Raw genomic sequence first — 13,128 nt, 5'->3', positions numbered from 1 at the left:
AATAGGCGATTGAACTGCACCGTCATGTCTTTATCATGCCCGCAAGAACAATGACAGTAGGTACACACGTGTGCCTCAAGGTACCCTCCAATTTCACTACTACAGTGACTGTGCCTAAAAGGTGGAATTTCTCTCTGGATACTTTTGCTATTTCTATTAACAAACAAAAGTCAAATTAAAGAAAGGAGCAAGAAGGAATATTGTGCATTTCACAACCAATCAACATTTCCAGAATAGCTCTATCTAGGCCCAGGAAACACTCAAGGAGGTCCTTCAGGGAGCAAGGAAAAGAGGTATTAATACACTCTGAGAGTGAAGGAATCATGGCACTTTTGTTGTTGTTGTTGTTGTAGCTGGGATCTATGTGTCTTGCCACAGGCACAGGACTATCCTCCCTCCTTCAGCTGCTTACCGACATGTGAGGACAAACTTCTAATAAACAACATGTCCTAGATACCTAGCTAAGAGGTAAATATCCCAGTTTTTCCCCCTCACAACAGATCTTCATTTCAAAAAATGACCTACATGGTAATCCCTTAAAAAAATCCATTAAAGTCAACACCAAGCAGAGTCAAAATCTGCTGATGGAAAACAAGACATTATTTGACTCTTCCTTTGTAGAGAATGATAACAAAGTTCCAGTTTGGGATAAAGGCCAGATTTCAAATCTTGAACACCATCCTGAAGCACCACCTTGCCTGATTCTGCTTGAGGTACTACATGGAACTTGAGACAGAGCCATCTCATGCTCCAAAGAACAAATGCCATAGCTTAAGCATCTTTACATGCTATCAGTCATGACTGGAGACACAAGGAATAAGTTTTCCATCTGCATGTATTCCTACCACAGCATCACAGAGGTCCTATTCAGCTTGACTTCTGTTTTCTAAGAATTGGACATGAACGATGCCAACTGCAGAGGAATCACAGACAACAGTCTGGTGAATCTCTTCACGCTCGTTGACACTTACTGATAACCTGTCTCTGTTCATTACCAAAACCAAATAGTCTTCTTATCCTTCAGCATTCACTTATGGCTAGGCTGTAGCTTGAGACAAAGATGTTTTCAAGAATCTGAACTGAACTAAATCTTCCAGTGACTTCTCTCTCCCTACTGTGAATGAACTGAGTTGTTTTGAACTCACGGCATGTATAACTTCTGGTTGGTTTGGAGAAATAAAGTAATATTTTAGTATTTTGATGGCATGGTTTCAGATGGGGCACATACAGATTTTATATTCTAAATAACCTGGCCTTCTGCATTTTGCCAAGCACAGCATCAGTATCGTGCCACCATCCAGTACGCCAGTCTCAGACTGTATGTCCCGAGTGCACTCACCCCGAGTTCAGTTTCCCTCGGGAATTAACAGATGTCTCATTTTCTAGCCATAGACTGGCACTGCCTTCAACTGTATTATCCTTCTGAGTGCTGAAGAAGTACCAACTATTACAGTGCTTACCATACTTCACAAATACATCAGGGGTCTGACATTCCTTTGCCTCTCTGCGCCCTGCTCCACGTGCTAGGGACCGATCACGCAGCTCTGTGCGCAGGGGCTCTGATGGGAAGAGGTCTGCAGCTTAGGGACTTTGTGATCTAGCGACAGGCTTTGTGTTTAATAGAATAGAATTTTAATAGAATAACATAGAATTTTCTTTTGTGAATCTGTCTGAACAAAGGTTGATTGGGAAGTGCGCTGTCTGTGAATGACAGCTGCATTAAAAAAAACAAGGGCTATAACAGAGCCTAACACGTAACGTGACTGATAGGAAAAAGAGAACTTCAGTTGTACAACACACCCGTAAAACCAGCAAGATCCTTCTTTTCCTAGGAAAGATATCTTTGCATCTGACATTGCTGCCATTACACTGGAAAAGGAAGAAATTGCTTTTCTATTTCATGGTAGAAGTCCTGATTCTTCCACAATATAAACAATGCAGATGATCAACCACAGCTCAGGTTTTCAGTGGAAATACCAGAAATACCAGCAGTGCTTTGTAAAGCTGGTAGATTGCTTGTTTTGTGCCTCTAGCTGAGGAAACAACATCTCTCCGAGAAGAGAAGAATTGAATTGTCTTTATCCAAAAGGGCTAAAATTCCCCACTCCCCATCATTCATTTATTCAGCTTCAATCATCCCATACCTACAGGTGGGAGCCAAGAGGTGGTGCTAGAACTCAGCTATCTTGTACCCAGCAAACATCTATTCCATCTGGTTTTCAGGTGAAAAGATGTAAAAGATGGCTGTGCTCACTATGCTTTATAACATTTCTAACCTACATTGTGTAGTGTCTCTCAGCTGTTTCTGCTTTTAGGAAGAGTATAACCTGCTTTGTAGTTTTAGGGGCTAGCTGTTCTGGAAAGCAATCATCCTCCATTCTTCCTGCTCACTTCCTAGAGTTCTTGAAACTGTTCACTCCTCGGCTACATCCAGAAGCACTCATTATCAATATAACGAGAACAACTACCTCAGATTCAAATATTCATGAGTTAATCTCGTCTCATTGTCCCTAAATTGAGCACTAGAGCAACACACTACCAAATATGCGTGAGTCAAATCATGCTTAAAACAAACAGCAGGCCTTTCACCAGTGACAAATGTCCTACTTTGGGGATGAATTACCAGAAGGTCTTTCAGTGGTAGTGAATCGCACTACGTTTCAGATCAGGGGCCTGCAGTAAGACAGCAAGAACACCAGAGATACTTCCAGCATCACTGACAGGAGCATTTGCCATAGGTGAGACTTTTCTTGCCCTGCTGGTATATGGCTGAACTGGGAAGTCAATCCCCTGGGAATTGTTTCCTCCACGCAGCCATCCTCAAAAGGAAATTCTGGTGCTGCCAGTGGAAATTTGAGCAATGTTAGGAAGAGCAGGTATGTCTCTGCTGAAAGAACCACACAGCAAGGTTTCAGTGGCAGTTTTGCAGTGCAGACCTTTTCAGATCAAACCGAGCAGAGATCACGAAAGCAGTGAATAATCATATTCACTATCAGCTGAACAGTACTTATCCCTTGTTACCTGCACCACCCTTTAGCAACTGATTTTAAAAGACCCCCAAAAGAACTCTCCTCTCATAGCTTCCAGTGTGTTTTCTATATTTATCTCCATTAAAATCTGGACAATTAAGCCTCCTTCAACAACTTCATTTATTCTATGAAAACAGCCCACTAAAGACTGTTACTTCAGAATCAACAAGAGGTAGCTAATAAATAGTAGCACCATGATCAACGGTTAGGGAATTTCTTGAAGAGCTCCTAGACAATTAGCTGATAGAGCACTTGAAGTGAAATTTTTGTGGGCTGCTTGTGAATAAACCTGGTTTTATTTCATCATAAAAAGAGTACACTGAGATAACAAATTCAAATGGTAGGATATTACATAATTTGTCATTATTATATTCTTATATAACTTGTATAACATTGTATTGTTATGCAGTAGACCAATTTTCTTTGGAACAAATGAATGTAACAGCCACCTTCCATTTTGGGATAAATGTACACATTAATTATAATACTCTAGGGAATCAGACAATAAACAACACTCTTCTCTGTCCCCAAAATGCACACACGTCACCAATAAAGCCATACGTCAGCATAACTAGCAGGGGAAGTTTATCGGCCATTGTTTTTGGAAGGCTATCCATCTGAAAGAGACTCAGAAGACTAAAGCTGCTGGGAAAGAAAAGCAGAAAAGCTCATGACACGATCAGAGCGAGCTCTGGGCACGCAGCTCCGAGTACTCAGTACTGCAAATCCGACCTGGCGCCTGCCAGCGTTGGATCAAAAGTGCTGCAGCCACCTGGTGCAAAGTGCTGCTGGATCAAAATTCTTCAAAAGCAAGTTAATTTTGTACCAGCAGGGTTTGTGCTGCTCTGGGTATCATCTGTTCCCCCTAAAGCTGGCACAGAAGATGGAGGCAGTATAAATACCACAGCACGTGATGCGAGTAATTTGACAGAAATGGGAGCGTATATTCATGCTCCAGCTGGATCGGTGGGTGATCTGGTGGTGAGCAGTTCTACCAGCAATGAATGTGGCACCACCACCAAAAAAAAGAGAGGGGACTTTCAGGCTGAGAACTGACTGAAAAAGGAGTTCAAACTATGAACAATTATCCTTTGTCACTTGATTCTTTCACCAAGGCTTTGACAAAGAAACACCATTTTGTCAGCTTTTATGTTTCAGTGGCTATGGACTCATGTCCAAATGGGGAACAATAGTACATTTAGACTACAACAGAATATTTTGCTTAAAATAGCCCATTTGGCAACATATACCCAAGTTTCATAATAAAACAGCAACAGCGTAGTTATTTAGTATTTTTAATGAACTGAGAAGACCAACGCATTTCAAATCAGATACAAACCAGCAAAGAAAGTGTTTTGAGCTCTCATGGTCGTGCTTTCTGCCAAAGAATACATGAATAAAACTAAGGCACAAGATTGGAGATTATTTCTTTACTTTTTTTCCCCCTAAATCAATTCTGTTACTGAGCTATGTCCTAAAGGCCTTATCCAGATATTACTTACTTCCGTAGAATGTCCTTTGCCATTTAGAGTTTGCCCATGACTCAGTGGAGACAATTAGTGGATGTGTTTATCCTATAGGAAATACCTGGAGCCAGCATTTCCAGGTGGGTTCTTTCACTAGCAATTGATTAGCGTTGCTAAAGCAGTATCACAAGAATTACCACCACCAGAAAGGGCACTTGGGGTGACCTACAGGCAATTTTGTAGTTCCTGGTCTTTCCATAATTGTGTGCTCACTATTGTCTCTTTTGAGAAGTTTTATTTCTCACCTTATTGTGGACAGCCACTTCCACCCTTGAGGAAAGAATAAGAACTAGAGTTACGCTAAGACTTGGAAGACCAATGTTGACTTCTGTTCTCTGGTACTGTCATCCTAGGTGGCTTTGAGCAAGCCATGTACTCTTTCAGTGCCGGAATTCCTTACCTCTGAGATACTCTTTCTGAAGATGCTTACAGTAAAGAATATAGAGTACACAGACATTACTTTCGTCGAAGCACTATGACCCTACATGACATACGCATGGCCCAGTAGCTTCCTAGGTCATCCCAACTGTGCCAGTCCCTCAGTGCTGTGATCTCTCCTCCCCTCCTACCAGGTTTATTTTGGAGCTCACAGATGGATGTCTCAGTAGAATGCCTCTAATCTGGCACAATATTTTGCATGTAGTTAATCATTCATATGGGACTCTACATTTCAAACAGTTCAGATTTTCCTAATTAATGTTTTGCATCATGATCGTATTTACAGTAATTGGGACTGATATTTGAAGTACAGTAAAAGCTGTCATCTCATTCCCTTCTAAAGAACCCAATTACCTTAATTTGTTAGCAAATTTGTACTAACATTTGGGTTTATTACACTTGACAACATAAAGCCAGCTCCTTCCATGACACAGTTCAGTGAAGTACCATCAGCCCAGGCCTAAAAGATGCTGCAGACCTAGACTTGGAGGCTCGAGTTGGGAGTCCCTTCCTGACTTATATCCTGACAACGAAATCAATCAAAAAGTGTACCTAGGACAAAAATTTCCCTTGTGCCCATGCTAGACTTCAGCCCATCACTACTGAGGAAGATGACAGCTTTTGTAATCAGCCATTTCTCTGACGTTCATGTGCTACAGGAGACAGCTTGTGCCCAGGCTCACTCAGCCCAACTTCCACCTAATTCCTCATGCCTAGTGTTTTCAATTAGCACCTCTGAAGGCCTCCTACAGCCAGCCAAGAGGAAATATTAGGCATAGAAACTGGGGCAAAAGTCAGACCACAGGAACCAAGGCATTAGTCTTTTTGGGTTTTCGCATCTCCGGATTATAGTCCTAAAGGATGTCTGCAGAGTGGCACATGCTACTCATGTCATTGAAAGCCATACCTGCCATTGCATCCAAAAGTTAATTTAATGATCAGGTGTCAAAATGCATCTGTGTATATGGCTGTACCGTATAGCCATATATGCCTCGGCGAGGTATTTACAAATATGCCGTATGGGTGCTTCAGAGCAAGTCAGCCGTTCCACAGACGGAAAAGAGGATGGAAGAGTGCCATACTTGTTTCTCATTCTGGGAAGTCCTATTTCAGATACTGGTTATTACCTAATAACCTAATCAGCAGTAACAGCAATATTTGGCACTTAAAAACACTTTATATTCAAAGAGCTACACAAGCAGATTAGGTAGAAAATTAATCCCTAACTAATTAGCAAAGGAAGCAAGCAAAAACAATATTTTAGGATCAGAAAACAGAGCTATAGAAGCAAGGTCAGATCGTTAGAGCACAGTCATTCATTTGTTGTGGCTTTCTGCAGGGAAACAGGTGTTTTTCAACAGGGAAATAAGGTAAACTATGATTTTAACAGATGTTAGTGGGTCAAGGTCAGGCCTAGTGGGATGCTTTCAGTTGCCTAATTGATAAACATTTAAACACTAAGAAAAAAAATATGTTTAGATCACATTCGCCCCAGCTACAGCAGAGGTTTAAAATGGGCTTGTTATTGTGTGTTAGTGAGCACCAAAGATGCCTCCCTGCCTGGGGTAAGCAAGATGTGAATGAGAAACAGAAATCAGGAGGTCCCACCCTTCCCACCTACCTACTGAGAAAACCAAATTTGCCTCTGCATGAAATTTCAGCACAAAGTTTTCCGACTGAAATCAGTTCCATGATTCAACAGTTCAATAAGCAGAAACCTCTCTCTCTTCTTGGTAATTTTCCCAAGAGTTTCTTCCAACTATTTTAGTTCTTAATTTATCTGTCTCTCTCTCTTTTCTTTTCCTTTTTTTTTTTTTTTTTGCTACAAGCAACTTCTTCCCCAAGCACCTATCTACAATTGAATCCTACTCTAAATTCATGTCAAGATCAGCTTATGTATTCAATGCTGAATGAATTTCAAATATGTGCTCCTTGTGTTCCTTTCCCAACAGGATAGAGAGGCCTCTTGAGTTGCTTTAAATGTCTCATTACAAATGCTTCATTAGAAACTACGTCACAGATTGTGTCAATCTGGTCCACACTTTCATGCCAAAAAGTAAAGACTTTCAAGCTGTGCCTTTCTTACCATTAAGTTTCCAATCTGTTTTTAGAATCTCAATCAGTTCTTTAAGGAATGCAAATGTTACTTCTCCCTTTAGTGCTGAAACTAGCCATTGGGAAATGCACATGCATAATGCTTTCCTGTTCCTGCATGTATTGAAACAATAATCAATGCTGGAAGGGCAGGCTACTTTCTATATATTTTCTGAAGGACGCACAGACCTTCTACACTCATAGGGACAGACCGCCTCCTTCACGTTGTGTGAACAGAAATAATTCAGTTGAAATCAATATTACATGTGACAAGAGTTTAATCAAAATCAGTGTGAGAAGCTTAAGTCTATTGGGGCTGAAGCTGATCTTATGATAAAGTAACATGAGTCAAGTTTCTTCGAGCCTGTTTTTCCCCTCAGCCAGACCTGGCTTACACCACCATAAATGTACCAACTTCAAGGGATTACTCGTAACTGCTACTTTCTGCTTAGTGCAACTTGGCTCCATAATTGTTTCCTACATACTCAGGAGCCCTCCCTGCTTTACAGACACTGCAAACTTCAGTTTTGTCAGTAATTCTTACTACGCTCTCTAATATCTGAATGGTAGGAACCTTCTGCTTCTGTGGCTTCTGAACCACGTGGTGAAATACAGACTAGGTTTTTTGCTACTAATTCAGCCTCAGAAGCTGAGCTAAAAGCTCCTATTTGGTGTAAAACTGTAAAGAACTAGTAGAAAAAAGTGTTCTCAAGCAGATAATCAACAGTTAAAATAGAGGCAACCAGTGAAAATGTGAGATGGAAAACCCAGCACCTTGGATATAGGAAGCTCAATCCAAGTCAAAATAGGAGCTAGAATATATGAAATACACCACAAATTATTCCAACTGTGGCAGAGCAGAAGGTGGATAGGACACCCATGCTGCTGGCAGCTGTGCATCCAGATGGCCTCACCTGTCTGACGGTCCTGGCTGAGATACACCAGACCATCGTCTTGCCTCAAGATAGGATCACAGAGACTCCACATCCTCTTGTAACAATTTTTCCTTAACATTGCCAAGGTTTCCTAAGTCCTAACCGCAATAACAACATAGCCCTGAGTTTTCATCCTATCAAAACATTATTTGGAGACTGCGACTGTGTTTCACTCAGTCTTCTTTATATTGACCCCTCTCAGTTGTTTTCATCTATCCACATACACTTTGTTTCTAAGGACTGCATCACCCACACTACTCTCCTCTAGACTCTGCATCTATCTTGCAGGATGGTGGACATAAGGCTGGACACAAGAGTAAAAGGAAACCTTACCAGTGGTGAGTAAGGCACTCCTTGTCACACGTCCTCGTGTGATATTTGCTTGAATATCCAAACAATGTGACGTGGTTGATGTAAGCTGAGTTGTGACCTGCTGTAATTCCTAGAATTGTTTCAGCATATCTGTGTCTACTGAAGACCCTAATTTTAAGGTTTTGTGTTTTTCTTCCTAACAGTAGAATTTTGCTTATTGGGCTGCAGGGTTTTAGCTCAGTGGGTTGGGGTTTTTCTTCAGTTTGCCAAGAATACTTAAGTAAGTCCTTTGCCATTCATGCTGCCCCTCCCAGGTAGGTGTCATATGCAGGTTTAACAGATATATTCTCTATTCCATCATCCAAACTATTAATGAAATACTCAACATCAAGCCTAGGTTATAACTCCTTGGATGCAGCTCCTCAGTTGGAACGGTAATCATAACTACTCTCTGAACAAGGTTTTTAAAACCAGATTTGCACTGGCTGTGTTGCATTTTCATCTAGAACAATCTTCTTCAACCTTATTCAACAAGAATCACTCAACTCTTTAAAAAAAAAAAAAAAAACCCACGAAAATCCATGGACCATCTTGTGCAATGACACCACATGAGATTTAGGCGTGGTGAAAACTAGATGAAAGCTTATTTCTCCTCCCTCCTTGTTTTGCATTCCCAGCATGCATAGGAATGTGCACACATATCCTTTTAACTGTTGTTAGCAATCATTTTGCAATTCACCTCTGATTCTTACAAAAGACTAGAGGCCAGTCCACTGACTACCAGAAAGAAACTTGAACTAGACCAGGTCCCTCTATACTGCTTAAGACAAATACCCCTGAGACACTGTCAGAAGTCTATTGCAGTCAAGTTTTGCCTGTTGCTTCTTGATTAACCCCCTCCCCAGGGCCTGGAGAAAAGAGATGATAGTTCATACATTTTGTGTCCCAACATCACGGTACTTTGGCTAAGTGGCAGTAGGATCCTGACAACTATACACTTTCTCAAGTTTCTATGATTTCAGGGATTGTTAGGTAAAAACACAATAGCTCAAAAAACAGTGTTAGGGATTGCTAAGTGCTGGAAACTGTAAGGAGGTGTTGTTCCCAAAGATGGCACACTGTCCTGCATCGCTCGCAAGGGCAATCTCCTACAACATCCAAAGCTGAGGCATGCTTCACGTTAGTATGGCAGTGGCTGTCTATGTCCATCTCACTTTCACAGATGAAGTTTATCGCAGATGCGGAGAGCCTCAAGCCTTCAGCAGACTTACTGCCTTCTTTGGCTGGATGAGTTAACCCCAATCTTGTGACCACAGATTACATATTATGTTATGCACCATGCTGTCACAGATGTTTTAACACTTTTGTATGTCTGACATGAGTAGGAGGATCCTCAAGGGAAGCTGTAACTGCAAATATATTACATTTAATCTTGGAGGAGAGGCCATGCAATGTCTAATTAGATTTTCCTCATTTCTTCCTCACATTTGGCCAGTTGGGATGTTATGAAACTTCGTAACATCTTAACTGAAAGCAAGGACTGTTTTCTGTTGGTGTTGTTTTCTTCCTAGCTGACTAAATGTCAATTAGGTAGTGGAAGAAATTTAATTGAGTTGTGCTGAGTTGTCCAATGACTAACAAGTCTGCTCCTGAGCTCTGGAAGAAAACATTATTTCACCTGTGACGTGTGTCATCCCAAGGAGGAGGCAGCAGAGCTGAAGGAGCACTGGAACATGTACAGCTGGATTTCTTCTTTTCCAGATGAGGCTCAGGCAGTATAGTCCATGTATACACTGTCGTACAGAGAAGAGGGTGGTAAAGGCCTCCAAATCAACACATCAGTATCTCACCACAGAAACTACAGGCTGCTAGCATTTACAAATCCAAAAGCTTGAGCACAGGGTTTTGAACATACTGATTTAAATGCTTTATTGAGGGTATGTAGACCCCTGGGATCGTGTTTACTGAGCTCGTTTGGGAAACAGCAGCAGTCTGACCGCATCAGCTACACGCTACACCCACATCTGCTAACCTTGCTGAGAGGTGGGACTTACGAGCTCCTGTAGAGGACACAAGCTAGTACTGCCTCACCACACTGTCCTGTACTTTGTGGAGGTACTAGTTAGACCAGGGAACTTGACCCATGAATTTCTGCATTTTGTTCCCTTGCATAGCTTAGATGTATACTCCAAAAATGTCAACTTGCAACTCAGTTATGGCCTCCTTTAACAATAAAAAGATCCCTTTAAGTGAATGATAAAGAAAGTGTTATTCACTGTAAGGTACCTCTGCATTGCCACAGCAGCACTGAAGAACATTTATGTTACTGAAAAGAGGCAATTTGACTGTACTGTCCAGACCTAGACACATTTTACAGTTGCTGTTAAGTTGTGGCTGAACCCTGCCCTTAGTCACAGGGCAGTGAGGGTGGAGGAACAGTCTGCAGTCCGTGGAAGAATGCAGGCAGGGTAAAGATCACACTGCTCTCCCTGAGCCACCAGATGCTAAAAAGCTGAATCACCTTTGCACAATTTCAGTTTTACAGCTATGGAGGGTAATGCAGCTTCCCGGGAGCAGGAGAGCAGTCCTAGCCTACAGCACAGCCCTCGGTGCTCCAGCAAAGCTCCTCTCATGGATCAGTTTCAGCTGGTGGTGTACTTAAGACATATGATCCACTGAAAAGTATTGTCTACTGTTCCGATACATTGAGCTCTCTAATCCAGATGGAAACACGTAAGATGTGGGTGCTGGAGGTAAACATGGGCCACACAGCTCCAAGTCAGAGCAGAGACATGCTGTTTGTATGGTGAAACAGGGTAACCATTGCCACAGACTGCCTAGTCAAGAGCCAGGCTCTCCAGTTCTCAAGTGTTTTCGAAACCGGACTCGGTGCCTTTCTGAGAAGTCTTTCATCAAACATGTTACTGAATTCAACTTAGAGGTGACAATGACCTGCATGTACGTGATGCACAAAGGGTGTCAGTCTAGATGATCTAAAGATGCTTTCTGGCCTTAAATACCACCCATCTTTACACCTATTTTGTCCTTGATGGTGCAGAACCAGCAGCAGGGACTGGCCTGGAGAAATACATCTATTATCTCTCTTCTGATGTTAGCATTTCTAGAAACTGCTTAATTTTTTTAAATTGACATCCTGTTCACCATAAATGTTTTCTAGCAAAGGCCCATAAGCAAGTACGTGCCCATTCACAGCCTTTTCAAACCTGCTGCCATTGTTAATTCAGATTTTGTTTGTGTTTAAAAAGTAATGTATTGATGCACTGAATTTTTTGAATGACTCATTGACGTGGTTTAGCCCCAGCCGCTCACTCACCCCTCCCCCGGCGGGATGGGGAGGAGAACGGAAAAACAACGGCAAAGCCTCGAGGGTTGGGATAAGGGCAGTTTACTGGGACAGCAAGGGAGAGGGAAAACAATCAACAACAGTGCTGATAACAGATAGTAACAATGGTGATAACAGAGAACGATTTTACCGATCCGACGACCGACCGACCGGACGCTCGACCCGTCCCGGAGCCACGCCGACACGCCGAACCCGCCCCTCCCCGCCTGGCCCCCTTTTATGGGGAGCATGATGTCACATGGTATGGAATAGCCCGCGGCCAGCTTGGCTCACCTGTCCTGGCTCCTTGGGAAATTAACTCTATCCTTGCCAGAACCAGGACATTATCCACCCCTTATTCCATACCATCTACGTCATGCCCAGATTATTTTACAGAACTCATTGCCTTACTCTATGGGCTATTGCTCTAAAATGTCTGTCGAGTTCATTTAGTCCAGGGTTCTGGGTTCCATCTGCCATTACAGTCTCTCAGAGCAGGAGCAATGGTGCGTGCAGCTGGATTGTTGCACGCTGCATCCGGAGTCTTCACAGCCGGTGTATCTGGTATGGTCCATGCTCACAGTCTGGATGCCAAAGATGTGATTTTTCGATGAAGTTTCTGGGCACCAGTTGAAGGCAGTTCTAGTTCCATCATCGTGGCACTTTGCTCAGTTTCAAAGTCCATCCTTCATTAGTTTTGGGTGATTCTTATGGTCATACCATTGATACAGTATATCGCTATTAATATCATGCAATTTAATTTATTGGCTATTTTCACCCAAAATCAAATCCCCTTGGGGTACACACCGGACTTCCCCATCTTTTCTCATCACCCACCAAGTGCACCCTGGTCCCTGAGCAAAAGCAATCCCGCAGATGGGCTTGCCTTTGCTTGAAGCAGGGATAACCCAAACTGTTTTACCCAACATATTTTTCATGTGCACTACAGGAACTTTATCTCCTTCTACTGGGCGTGGGAATTTTGACTGGGCAGGGCCAGCTCGATTGGCAGATCCCCTAGTGTTAACTAACCAGGTGGCCTTTGCTAAATGCGTATCCCAGTGTTTGAGAGTCCCACCACCCATTGCCCTCAGGGTGGTTTTTAGCAGCCCATTACACCTTTCAACTTTCCCAGAGGCTGGCGCATGATAGGGGATGTGATACACCCACTCAATACCATGCTCTTTGGCCCAGGTGTCTATGAGGTTGTTCCGAAAATGAGTCCCGTTGTCTGACTCAATTCTCTCTGGGGTGCCATGTCGCCACAGGACTTGCTTTTCAAGACCCAGAATAGTGTTCCGGGCAGTGGCATGGGGCACAGGATATGTTTCTAGCCACCCAGTGGTTGCTTCCACCATTGTGAGGACATAACGCTTGCCTTGGCGGGTTTGTGGGAGCGTGATGTAGTCGATTTGCCATGCTTCCCCATATTTATATTTCAGCCATCGGCC

Source organism: Balearica regulorum, chromosome 2 (assembly GCF_011004875.1).
Source record: "Balearica regulorum gibbericeps isolate bBalReg1 chromosome 2, bBalReg1.pri, whole genome shotgun sequence".
In the NCBI taxonomy this organism is placed as follows: domain Eukaryota; kingdom Metazoa; phylum Chordata; class Aves; order Gruiformes; family Gruidae; genus Balearica; species Balearica regulorum.
The sequence above is the reverse complement of the archived record's forward strand: the minus strand, read 5'-3'. Positions refer to the sequence as shown.